This window comes from Musca domestica, unplaced genomic scaffold (genome assembly GCF_030504385.1).
Source record: "Musca domestica strain aabys unplaced genomic scaffold, Musca_domestica.polishedcontigs.V.1.1 10, whole genome shotgun sequence".
Classification (NCBI taxonomy): Eukaryota; Metazoa; Arthropoda; class Insecta; order Diptera; family Muscidae; genus Musca; species Musca domestica.
This window is the reverse complement of record NW_026712115.1, coordinates 15,183,593-15,196,406: the sequence shown is the minus strand read 5'-3', so window position 1 is coordinate 15,196,406 and position 12,814 is coordinate 15,183,593.

Here is a 12,814-nt window from a genome sequence, read left to right as displayed (position 1 = left end):
GCAGTCTCACCAAAAAAGATAAAAAAGATAATTACTTTTTCAAAATCGCTAAAAAATCACGAAAAAGAGATCTCATTGCAAAAATTCTCAAATAGGGAAAAAATCGAAAAAAAATTCAATGGATCTTTAAACATTTTCTGTAAAAAATAAGCGAACAAGTCGAAGATTTTTTCAATTTGTTATTCCTCTTTTGTCAATTTTTTTTCAATTTGTATTATCATATTGGATTTTTTGTGAACAAAATAAAGAATAAGTTTTCACTATATACAATTTTTTACCAAAAAAATGAAACAAGTGCGAAATACGATGTTAACTGACATCTACCTTTCAACTCCAGGGCCTACATCGTGGTTCAGATGGAAGATGCGAACACATTTAAACAAGTAAAAATTATCGAAAAAGCCTCAATTGACAATAATCCGTCCAATGAGAGCTCAAAATGCAAAATTCATTGGGAGTACAATCAGTAAAATACCAAATATAAAGGGTGCAAAATAGTAGAGCAAAGGGGACTTTTAGTAAGAAAAGGATTTCTATCCTTCCAGAAATTCTTCCCAAACATTCAAGATACCTTAAATCGCTTTTGCAGGTCATGATATCGAACATAACTCACGGATAAGGGTACAACCCGATTTCATATTTATACAACCATTTCTTGGCCCTTATTTGGCATCTTTGTTTCTAAGGGGGTAGAGAACCTCTTCGCATAACATTTAAAATTTTCAGAGTAGGGCCCATAGTGGTCTTGACCACATTCATCAATTGATTTGGCTAAAAAATTGTATTTATGCTGCCCCGTGATAGGGAACCATCACACAGATAATTGCCACATAGGAATTTATTTAAGTAAAGTCCCACATTGGAGTATCCCCAAGTTCACTTTCACATCTAATGTGTGGACAGAAAAGAAAATTTTGTATTCTATTAAATTTGTAACCCCCAAGAGAATATTGCTTGGGAACGTAGATTTAGGACGTACATCTATATGAAATAAATTATGAAAGCATGAACAAATTACAAATAATGCCATGTTTACGTTAGAACTTTTTGTAGGGTTAACCTACTTTGAGAGGATTTATTTGAAGTAAAAGTAATGGATATGACAATTTAAATCCAAATCCAGTGGGTTAACCCTCATATATATATATATATATATATATAAACGTAATTTTTAAGAAAGTATCACGGGACCGAATATTTGTTGAATCGTCATTGCGTTATACTATGATGAAAAATATGGACTTTATTGGGTCTCCAACTTACATTTAAATTGCAAATAAAATTAATTCCCATCTTACGGTAATGGGTGTAAAACAGTAATTATATTTGACTATTCTAAAATCATTCTGCCCTCAATTATGAGGTGGATAAAATTATTTTTACTTATTTAAATCACGCGAAATTTTTTTCAGTTTGACATGCTATGTTGTTTTGGTATATTTTTGATTTGGCCTCTATTTGTCATCTTGGATTATAAGGGATAGAAGAAAGTTTTCAATGTAGGTCGAGGTTTCGGAGTAGTGCCCATAATTTGGCTAAAATATGTATTTGGGGGGTGAAAATCTTACAAAAAAATTTCAACATATCTACAAATTTTACAATATTCTCCATGTAATAGTCCTCCATGTAATAGTCCACCTTTGGACAAAGAGACCGACATGGTTAGGGGGACTTATGAGGACTCTAATGCACAATCTAAGGTGCTAATGGGTTTAAAACAGTAATTAACTTTGGCTATTCTTAAATCATTCAGCCCTCAATTATGAGGTGTACAAAATACAGTTAATTCCAAATTACTGCTCATTTGACTGGAAAATTTTGCTACTATTTTTACCATATTGAATATTAATTTGATCCCTTACATGGGGATAAGATTGATATATACATTTTAATAGATTTTTATAGCACATCCACATATTTGAAGCCCACGGTTTAAACATTGAAACCCATGGCTTAAATATGAGTGCAGGTATTTTAAAACACTTTTAATCGACCAGACCAGTTCACAGTCAGTCATATCTGTGAATAATTATGTTTTGCCAAATATGCATAATAGACAAAAACTACGGGCCGGCAACGCGGACCGAGCCAGTTAATATATATATATATATATATATACCCATGTAAGGGATCAAATTAATATTCAATATGGTAAAAATAGTAGCAAAATTTTCCAGTCAAATGAGCAGTAATTTGGAATTAACTGTATTTTGTACACCTCATAATTGAGGGCTGAATGATTTAAGAATAGCCAAAGTTAATTACTGTTTTAAACCCATTAGCACCTTAGATTGTGCATTAGAGTCCTCATAAGTCCCCCTAACCATGTCGGTCTCTTTGTCCAAAGGTGGACTATTACAAATTATGGGCACTACTCCGAAACATCGACCTACATTGAAAACTTTCTTCTATCCCTTATAATCCAAGATGACAAATAGAGGCCAAATCAAAAATATACCAAAACAACATAGCATGTCAAACTGAAAAAAATTTCGCGTGATTTAAATAAGTAAAAATAATTTTATCCACCTCATAATTGAGGGCAGAATGATTTTAGAATAGTCAAATATAATTACTATTTTACACCCATTACCGTAAGATGGGAATTAATTTTATTTGCAATTTAAATGTAAGTTGGAGACCCAATAAAGTCCATATTTTTCATCATAGTATAACGCAATGACGATTCAACAAATATTCGGTCCCGTGATACTTTCTTAAAAATTACGTTTATATATATATGAGGGTTAACCCACTGGATTTGGATTTAAATTGTCATATCCATTACTTTTACTTCAAATAAATCCTCTCAAAGTAGGTTAACCCTACAAAAAGTTCTAACGTAAACATGGCATTATTTGTAATTTGTTCATGCTTTCATAATTTATTTCATATAGATGTACGTCCTAAATCTACGTTCCCAAGCAATATTCTCTTGGGGGTTACAAATTTAATAGAATACAAAATTTTCTTTTCTGTCCACACATTAGATGTGAAAGTGAACTTGGGGATACTCCAATGTGGGACTTTACTTAAATAAATTCCTATGTGGCAATTATCTGTGTGATGGTTCCCTATAACGGGGTAGCATAAATACAATTTTTTAGCCAAACCAATTGATGAATGTGGTCAAGACCACTATGGGCCCTACTCTGAAAATTTTAAATGTTATGCGAAGAGGTTCTCTACCCCCTTAGAAACAAAGATGCCAAATAAGGGCCAAGAAATGAAAAAACTGGACAAGACCCCAAAAATAGCTTACATCATACGATGGTTGTATAAATATGAAATCGGGTTGTACCCTTATCCGTGAGTTATGTTCGATATCATGACCTGCAAAAGCGATTTAAGGTATCTTGAATGTTTGGGAAGAATTTCTGGAAGGATAGAAATCCTTTTCTTACTAAAAGTCCCCTTTGCTCTACTATTTTGCACCCTTTATATTTGGTATTTTACTGATTGTACTCCCAAAGAATTTTGCATTTTGAGCTCTCATTGGACGGATTATTGTCAAATGAGGCTTTTTCGATAATTTTTACTTGTTTAAATGTGTTCGCATCTTCCATCTGAACCACGATGTAGGCCCTGGAGTTGAAAGGTAGATGTCAGTTAACATCGTATTTCGCACTTGTTTCATTTTTTTGGTAAAAAATTGTATATAGTGAAAACTTATTCTTTATTTTGTTCACAAAAAATCCAATATGATAATACAAATTGAAAAAAAATTGACAAAAGAGGAATAACAAATTGAAAAAATCTTCGACTTGTTCGCTTATTTTTTACAGAAAATGTTTAAAGATCCATTGAATTTTTTTTCGATTTTTTCCCTATTTGAGAATTTTTGCAATGAGATCTCTTTTTCGTGATTTTTTAGCGATTTTGAAAAAGTAATTATCTTTTTTATCTTTTTTGGTGAGACTGCATTAAATTATTTCAATATCATCTATTCCGTTTCGCCACCACATAATTCGGTACTACACTTCGCCATCAATTTCAGTTCTCAAGAAATCAAGTCAATTAAATAAATTGGTATTAATATTCGAATTCAAAATAAAAATATAAAAACACTACAAATGTACATCAGAAAAAATTAAGTCAAAATGGAAATAACCATGCAAAATAAAACATTACTAGTGTACATTTCAAAAGTCAAAATGAAAATGTTAATATATCACATTTTTACGCAATTTTTTTGGATATAACCCTTTTTGGATAGGAGACAATTCCGAATTTGTATGAATCGTTAAAATCAGCCCAGCGGTTTTTAAGCGTAGTAACTAACACAACTTTCTTTTATATATCACGCTATCTTTCGAACGATTTGAGATAGAAAGCTAAAATTTTGCACACACGTTTATTTTGCCAATAGCCAGGCTAAGTTCGTAAAGTTCATATAGCCCCCATATAACGATACCTGCCTATATTCGGTATTTTGATGATTTTAGCGACATTATTTACCGAAATTCTTTCAATTTTAGTATTTGAAGTTCATAATGGATACTACAGCCTGTGACAAAAAATTGTCTGTGCACGTCCACGTCTTCGTATAGCCCCCATGTAACGGTATCTCCATATATTCGGTATTTTGATGTTTTCAGCGACATTATTTATCGGAATCGTTCCAAATTCGACATTTGAAGTTCGTAATGGATACTACAGCCTGTGACAGAAAATTGTCCAGGTTACGTCTTCATATAGCTACCATATAACGGTAGCTCCCAATATTTGGTATTTTGACGATTATCATTATTCCCCGGGATAGTTTCCAATTACGTATTTAGAGTTCGTAATGGGAACTACAGTCTGTGACAAAAAATTGTCTATGCAGGCCCATGTCTTCGTATAGCTCCGATATAACGGTACCTCCCTACATACGGTATTTTGATTTTGGCTACGTTATTCACAGTTTATTTCAAGTTTCGAATTTGAATATGATAATGGCTTATGACAAACAAAGCCTATGTAGGTTCACGTCGTAGAGACCACAACATAACGGCTATATTCGGTATTTTTAAGATTTTAACAGCATTTTTAACCCACATGGGGTTCAAGATTTAATAACCGAAACATTTTTGCTAATACAATATATATATATATATATATATATATATATATATATATATATATATATATATATATATATATATATATATATATACGTTACAAACGGAATGACAAAGTTAATATACCCTCCATAGTATGGTGGAGGGTATAAAAATAAAACTGGTCCACGATGACTTCCTTGCGAAACACCAGATGGAACAGCGATAGATTTAGAAAGACGACCTTCTGTCACCTATAGCGAAAATAAGACCAACTCTATAAAACCATGTTTCTATTAAATCCTATACGTTTGAGTTTGAATAAAAGTAACATATGATTGACTTTAACAAAAGCTTTGCTGAAATCGGTATAAATTGTATCAGCTTGTTTGTTGTGAACAAATCTTTTAATTACCTCTGATGAAAATTGAATGGTAATGGTTGAGTGTCCACTGTGGAAAGCCATTTTAAAATTGACTTAGGATTGATTTGACTTTATGGGAAATTACATCAGTAATTAATTTTTCAAACAACTTTGGAATGGCACCCAACTTTGCAATTCCTCTATAATTTAAAACATCTACTGAGCTGCCAGATCTATGTAAAGGCACCAAAACGATTTTTTCCAATCAGAAGGGAAATTACTAAATTTAATTGAAGAGTGTTAAAGAAATTGACAAGGTATTCGAATAGAATTTTAATATTATACTGGGAATGCCATCTGGACCCGGACTTTTTACTGCTTTTAAATGACGTAGACCTGTTGAAATTTCTTGGAACTGAAAATATGTTATAGTTACTTCAAAAATACATTCATTTACTTCAACTGTATTGGAGGGATATGTTGCAACAACAGCAATTACAACTCCCCCACCTTATTTATTTATACGATCTTTGCGTTATATTTGATATTTTAGACATAAAATTTCGGTTTTCAATATAGATGGATTGAAACTGTTTCGGAAGATGATAAAATGTTGTATTAAAAGGCAAAACTCTCAGTGCATAAGCGAGATAATTTAGATTTTATCCCTTACATTCTTAAATTAATAAATCGCAAATCATTGATAAATCATTATTTAGTTTTTTTTTTTTAATCAGGAGCTGGTAAGTGATGTACATGAGCAAAATTTTCTGATTTTTCGACAAATTCTTTTACAAATGCCCTAGCAGGCCAAAATGCATTCGTAATTACCCTATCGAAAAGATTTTAGGGTAAAACAACTTTAAAAGAAGATCTACTTTCTGAGGGTGACGAACGTATGTGAGAAAACTAATTCATCTAAATAATGAATTTTTTCGAAAATTGCATTAAATCGGGACATTCGGAGTTAAATATTCCAAATATCCCCATTAATTTCTAGTATTTTCGCAGATATTTCTTTTGTTATAAAACTCTACGCGTATAGTACGGCGTTTAATACAACACCACCTTAATCCATTAAAACCTAAATTGAGGGCATCAGCAATATTTACCACAATTCCAGCCCAATGAGCATGTGACCGGTTAAGGCAAAGCCAACACTCAATTGTTCCAACAAAATCAGAAGGTTTCTTACAATTTTCATATGAACAATACATAATTCGAAACAGAAAATATAAGTTAAATTTAAAAGCGGATATTATTTAATGTTAAAAGTGGAGAAACTAATTATGTGCTGAGATGGCACAATTTGATGTAGCGGGAATTAAAACGAGCAACTTTTAAGAAGAACAGAAATAGATTAATAAATAGGTGTATGGCACTGATTTGTAACAAGACAGAATGTAGGAAAGAAAAATTACAAAAATGAACAATAACAACAGTTAGAAAGGTTAAAAAAGAAGATGACAATTCTTATTTTATCAATTGAAACAAGAATAATTCTAATCACACTAATATGCATAAAACACACATAAAACCAAGTCACTAACAAGTATGCTCGTAAGAAATATACTTATCTATGATTTTATACCAATTTCGTCACACAAATGATTTGAAAGACTTGACAATATATTATATTAGTTTACAATAACGAGCACCAAAAAAATCAACTATCATGCGACAGGGTTGTCAGATTGTTGGAAAATCAAATAGCATATTATACATATCGAACAAAATTAGTTGGTCGCCCACATGTTCAAAACAAATGAAACAATCACATGGCATTCCGCTGACGATACTGTTATCATTAACCACAATGATCTCATTACAGCTTCAAAAATAAGAACATCGGTTAACGCGTTCACGTGTACTCATGTCACTCTGTTCAATAGTAACCAACATATCGATGCAAAAATCGCAAAATAAATATGAAATTGGACGCTCTAAAACTGTTAGTAGGCATATGTTCTCCATCAAGGCTATTTGTTAATATAGAACACGGTTCGGGAATGTAGCCAATGCTTCTAACGAAAAGAGCTCAAAATGCCTACGGTTAGCGGTGGAAACATTCCTTTTCTGCAAATATAAATTATTCATTTGTGAAAACTAAACAATCTGACAACTCTTAAATTCCTCCTACACATTTTTTCAGTACTGTGTTCATTACTTTGCATTGTGTGAAAATTACCAAATTTAAATTTCATATCGCACAAAAAAGTTTTTTAGAAAATAATATTTTTTATAATTACCACTTTTGCATTATTTTCTAATCATATGGTTTGTTTTAATTCGTTTCATTCCTCTAATATTGTCATATTATACTGAACAATGCGATTTTCGTAATCCACCATATCGATCGGATTTTGAAGAGGTTAAATCCAAAACAATTGTTTTTAAATTATGGAATTAATGCCATTCCGGTTGGATGCCTGTCATGGCGATTTAAAAAAAGTATTGTGAAATATGTATTTTTGTATTAAAATGTCCAAAAAATCTCTTATATTCCCAAGTCATATAATTTCAGTATTGTAATGAATAGAATACAGAAAATATATGCCTTGATAATTTACAGAAACAACCTTAACTCATGGCATTGTGTAAAAAAATTAACAAATTCATCTTTCTTTTCACTATAAAAAACATTATTATATTTTCACAATTCCCACTACTATAGTTTTTCCTTAACATGAGGATTTAATATAACGATGTGATGTAACGATAATGGGGTATTACGATGTAATTATCTATCAGGTGCCTTCAACTCGAATATATTATATGATTCCTATATCTGAGATAGTTTGTTGAGTCCTGGCCTTTGCTTATGACTTTACTTTAAATAGGAAGAAGAAGAATAAACTGGAATGAAATCTATACAATTATTTATGTCGATCAACAAATCACTTATATGCTATATCATATCTTAAGACTTTCTGACTGTTCCTCTAATAGCTAACATGTTTTCAGCAAGCACAAAACCTTGGTTACATTCAAGACTCCGGAGCTTAAAGAAGACTTTCGGTAATCCAGGAAAAAGGCAAACAGCCTCATTAATGCTGTCAAAAGGGGATACCCTCAGCCATAGGGCTACAGAGGGTATATATCATTTGATAAGGTCAAAACGTGCCTAGTCGAAATAACGATCCAGCAATGTCCGTCCGTCCGTCTGTCTGGCTTGTGCCCACAATAAGGGAGTATCCGATTTGGTCCAAACTTAGTACATCGCATTTTTTTTTTTGTACCTAACCCACAAATGGTCGAAATTTTCAAAAAATATATTTTGTGCACAGAAAGAGAAAGGACAATCCGATTTTGGTCCAACTTTTCAAATTCTAATATTTGCGTCAATGCTAGGTCATGTGTGAAAATATCGGTTCACTCCATCAAGTACCACCCCACAAAGGGTAAAATTTTTGAATAATTACAACTCCTATAAAGTGTGATGTAAGAGTTCGATTGTCTTCAAATTTGACACATTTTATGTAAAATATATATTTTCAGCACAGAAAGGGAAGCAATAATCTAATTTTGCTCTAACTTTGGAAATCCTAATATTTGCGTTAGTTTTAGGTCTTGCGCAAAAATGGGTAATATCGGTCCTCACAATCAAGTACCTCACCCACAAAGGGTAAAAATTGTGAATAATTATAAGTCTTATTAAATGTGATGTAAGAATCTGATTGTCTTAAAATTTCACACATCCCAATATTTTTATTAACCCAAGATCTGGTGTTAAAATGGATTATATCGGTCCACTCCGTCTGGTACCTCCCCCACAAAAGGTCGAAATTTTGAATAGCCATTAAGGTCATAAAAGCGATTCCATTTAGATCTGGCACATCTGAATATTTTTATCAACACAGGGTCTGTTAAAAACCTTTAGAGTTCGGACCATTCCCTCTGGTACCTCCCAGGAGTCAACGGGTCAAAGTTTTGAATAACAAAAAATCCGAAATAAGCATCTGGCTTTCTTTATATTTCACACATTCCATTATTTTCATTAACTAAAGATCCGTTGTGAAAATGGGGTATATGGGTCCAATATATATATATACCCCAATGGGGTATACATATATATATATATATATATATATATATATATATATATATATATATATATATATATATATATATATATATTTTATCAATTGAAACAAGAATAATTCTAATCACACTAATATGCATAAAACACACATAAAACCAAGTCACTAACAAGTATGCTCGTAAGAAATATACTTATCTATGATTTTATACCAATTTCGTCACACAAATGATTTGAAAGACTTGACAATATATTATATTAGTTTACAATAACGAGCACCAAAAAAATCAACTATCATGCGACAGGGTTGTCAGATTGTTGGAAAATCAAATAGCATATTATACATATCGAACAAAATTAGTTGGTCGCCCACATGTTCAAAACAAATGAAACAATCACATGGCATTCCGCTGACGATACTGTTATCATTAACCACAATGATCTCATTACAGCTTCAAAAATAAGAACATCGGTTAACGCGTTCACGTGTACTCATGTCACTCTGTTCAATAGTAACCAACATATCGATGCAAAAATCGCAAAATAAATATGAAATTGGACGCTCTAAAACTGTTAGTAGGCATATGTTCTCCATCAAGGCTATTTGTTAATATAGAACACGGTTCGGGAATGTAGCCAATGCTTCTAACGAAAAGAGCTCAAAATGCCTACGGTTAGCGGTGGAAACATTCCTTTTCTGCAAATATAAATTATTCATTTGTGAAAACTAAACAATCTGACAACTCTTAAATTCCTCCTACATATTTTTTCAGTACTGTATTCATTACTTTGCATTGTGTGAAAATTACCAAATTTAAATTTCATTTCGCACAAAAAAGTTTTTTAGAAAATAATATTTTTTATAATTACCACTTTTGCATTATTTTCTAATCATATGGTTTGTTTTAATTCGTTTCATTCCTCATATTATACTGAACAATGCGATTTTCGTAATCCACCATATCGATCGGATTTTGAAGAGGTTAAATCCAAAACAATTGTTTTTAAATTATGGAATTAATGCCATTCCGGTTGGATGCCTGTCATGGCGATTTAAAAAAAGTATTGTGAAATATGTATTTTTGTATTAAAATGTCCAAAAAATCTCTTATATTCCCAAGTCATATAATTTCAGTATTGTAATGAATAGAATACAGAAAATATATGCCTTGATAATTTACAGAAACAACCTTAACTCATGGCATTGTGTAAAAAAATTAACAAATTCATCTTTCTTTTCACTATAAAAAACATTATTATATTTTCACAATTCCCACTACTATAGTTTTTCCTTAACATGAGGATTTAATATAACGATGTGATGTAACGATAATGGGGTATTACGATGTAATTATCTATCAGGTGCCTTCAACTCGAATATATTATATGATTCCTATATCTGAGATAGTTTGTTGAGTCCTGGCCTTTGCTTATGACTTTACTTTAAATAGGAAGAAGAAGAATAAACTGGAATGAAATCTATACAATTATTTATGTCGATCAACAAATCACTTATATGCTATATCATATCTTAAGACTTTCTGACTGTTCCTCTAATAGCTAACATGTTTTCAGCAAGCACAAAACCTTGGTTACATTCAAGACTCCGGAGCTTAAAGAAGACTTTCGGTAATCCAGGAAAAAGGCAAACAGCCTCATTAATGCTGTCAAAAGGGGATACCCTCAGCCATAGGGCTACAGAGGGTATATATCATTTGATAAGGTCAAAACGTGCCTAGTCGAAATAACGATCCAGCAATGTCCGTCCGTCCGTCTGTCTGGCTTGTGCCCACAATAAGGGAGTATCCGATTTGGTCCAAACTTAGTACATCGCATTTTTTTTTTTGTACCTAACCCACAAATGGTCGAAATTTTCAAAAAATATATTTTGTGCACAGAAAGAGAAAGGACAATCCGATTTTGGTCCAACTTTTCAAATTCTAATATTTGCGTCAATGCTAGGTCATGTGTGAAAATATCGGTTCACTCCATCAAGTACCACCCCACAAAGGGTAAAATTTTTGAATAATTACAACTCCTATAAAGTGTGATGTAAGAGTTCGATTGTCTTCAAATTTGACACATTTTATGTAAAATATATATTTTCAGCACAGAAAGGGAAGCAATAATCTAATTTTGCTCTAACTTTGGAAATCCTAATATTTGCGTTAGTTTTAGGTCTTGCGCAAAAATGGGTAATATCGGTCCTCACAATCAAGTACCTCACCCACAAAGGGTAAAAATTGTGAATAATTATAAGTCTTATTAAATGTGATGTAAGAATCTGATTGTCTTAAAATTTCACACATCCCAATATTTTTATTAACCCAAGATCTGGTGTTAAAATGGATTATATCGGTCCACTCCGTCTGGTACCTCCCCCACAAAAGGTCGAAATTTTGAATAGCCATTAAGCTCATAAAAGCGATTCCATTTAGATCTGGCACATCTGAATATTTTTTTCAACACAGGGTCTGTTAAAAACCTTTAGAGTTCGGACCATTCCCTCTGGTACCTCCCAGGAGTCAACGGGTCAAAGTTTTGAATAACAAAAAATCCGAAATAAGCATCTGGCTTTCTTTATATTTCACACATTCCATTATTTTCATTAACTAAAGATCCGTTGTGAAAATGGGGTATATGGGTCCAATATATATATATATACCCCAATGGGGTATACATATATATATATATATATATATATATATATATATATATATATATATATACATATATATATATATATATATATATATATATATATATATATATATATATATATATATATATATATATATATATATATATATATATATATATATATATATATATATATATATATATATATATGTATAAAAATAAAACTGGTCCACGATACTTCCTTTGAATAAAAGTGATATGATTGACTTTAACAAAAACTTTGCTGAAATCGGTATAAATTGTATCAGCTTGTTTGTTGTGAACAAATCTTTTAATTACCTCTGATGAAAATTGAATCGTAATGGTTGAGTGTCCACTGTGGAAAGCCCTTTTAAAATTGACTTAGGAATGATTTGACTTTATGGGAAATTACATCACTAATTAATTTTTCAAACAACTTTGGAATGACACCCAACTTTGCAATTCCTCTATAATTTGAAACATCTACTGAGCTGCCAGATCTATGTAAAGGCACCAAAACGATTTTTTCCAATCAGAAGGGAAATTACTAAATTTAATTGAAGGGTGTTAAAGAAATTGACAAGGTATTCGAATAGAATTTTAATATTATACTAGGAATGCCATCTGGACCCGGACTTTTTACTGCTTTTAAATGACGTAGACCTGTTAAAATTTCTTGGAACTGAAAATATTTTATAGTTACTTCAG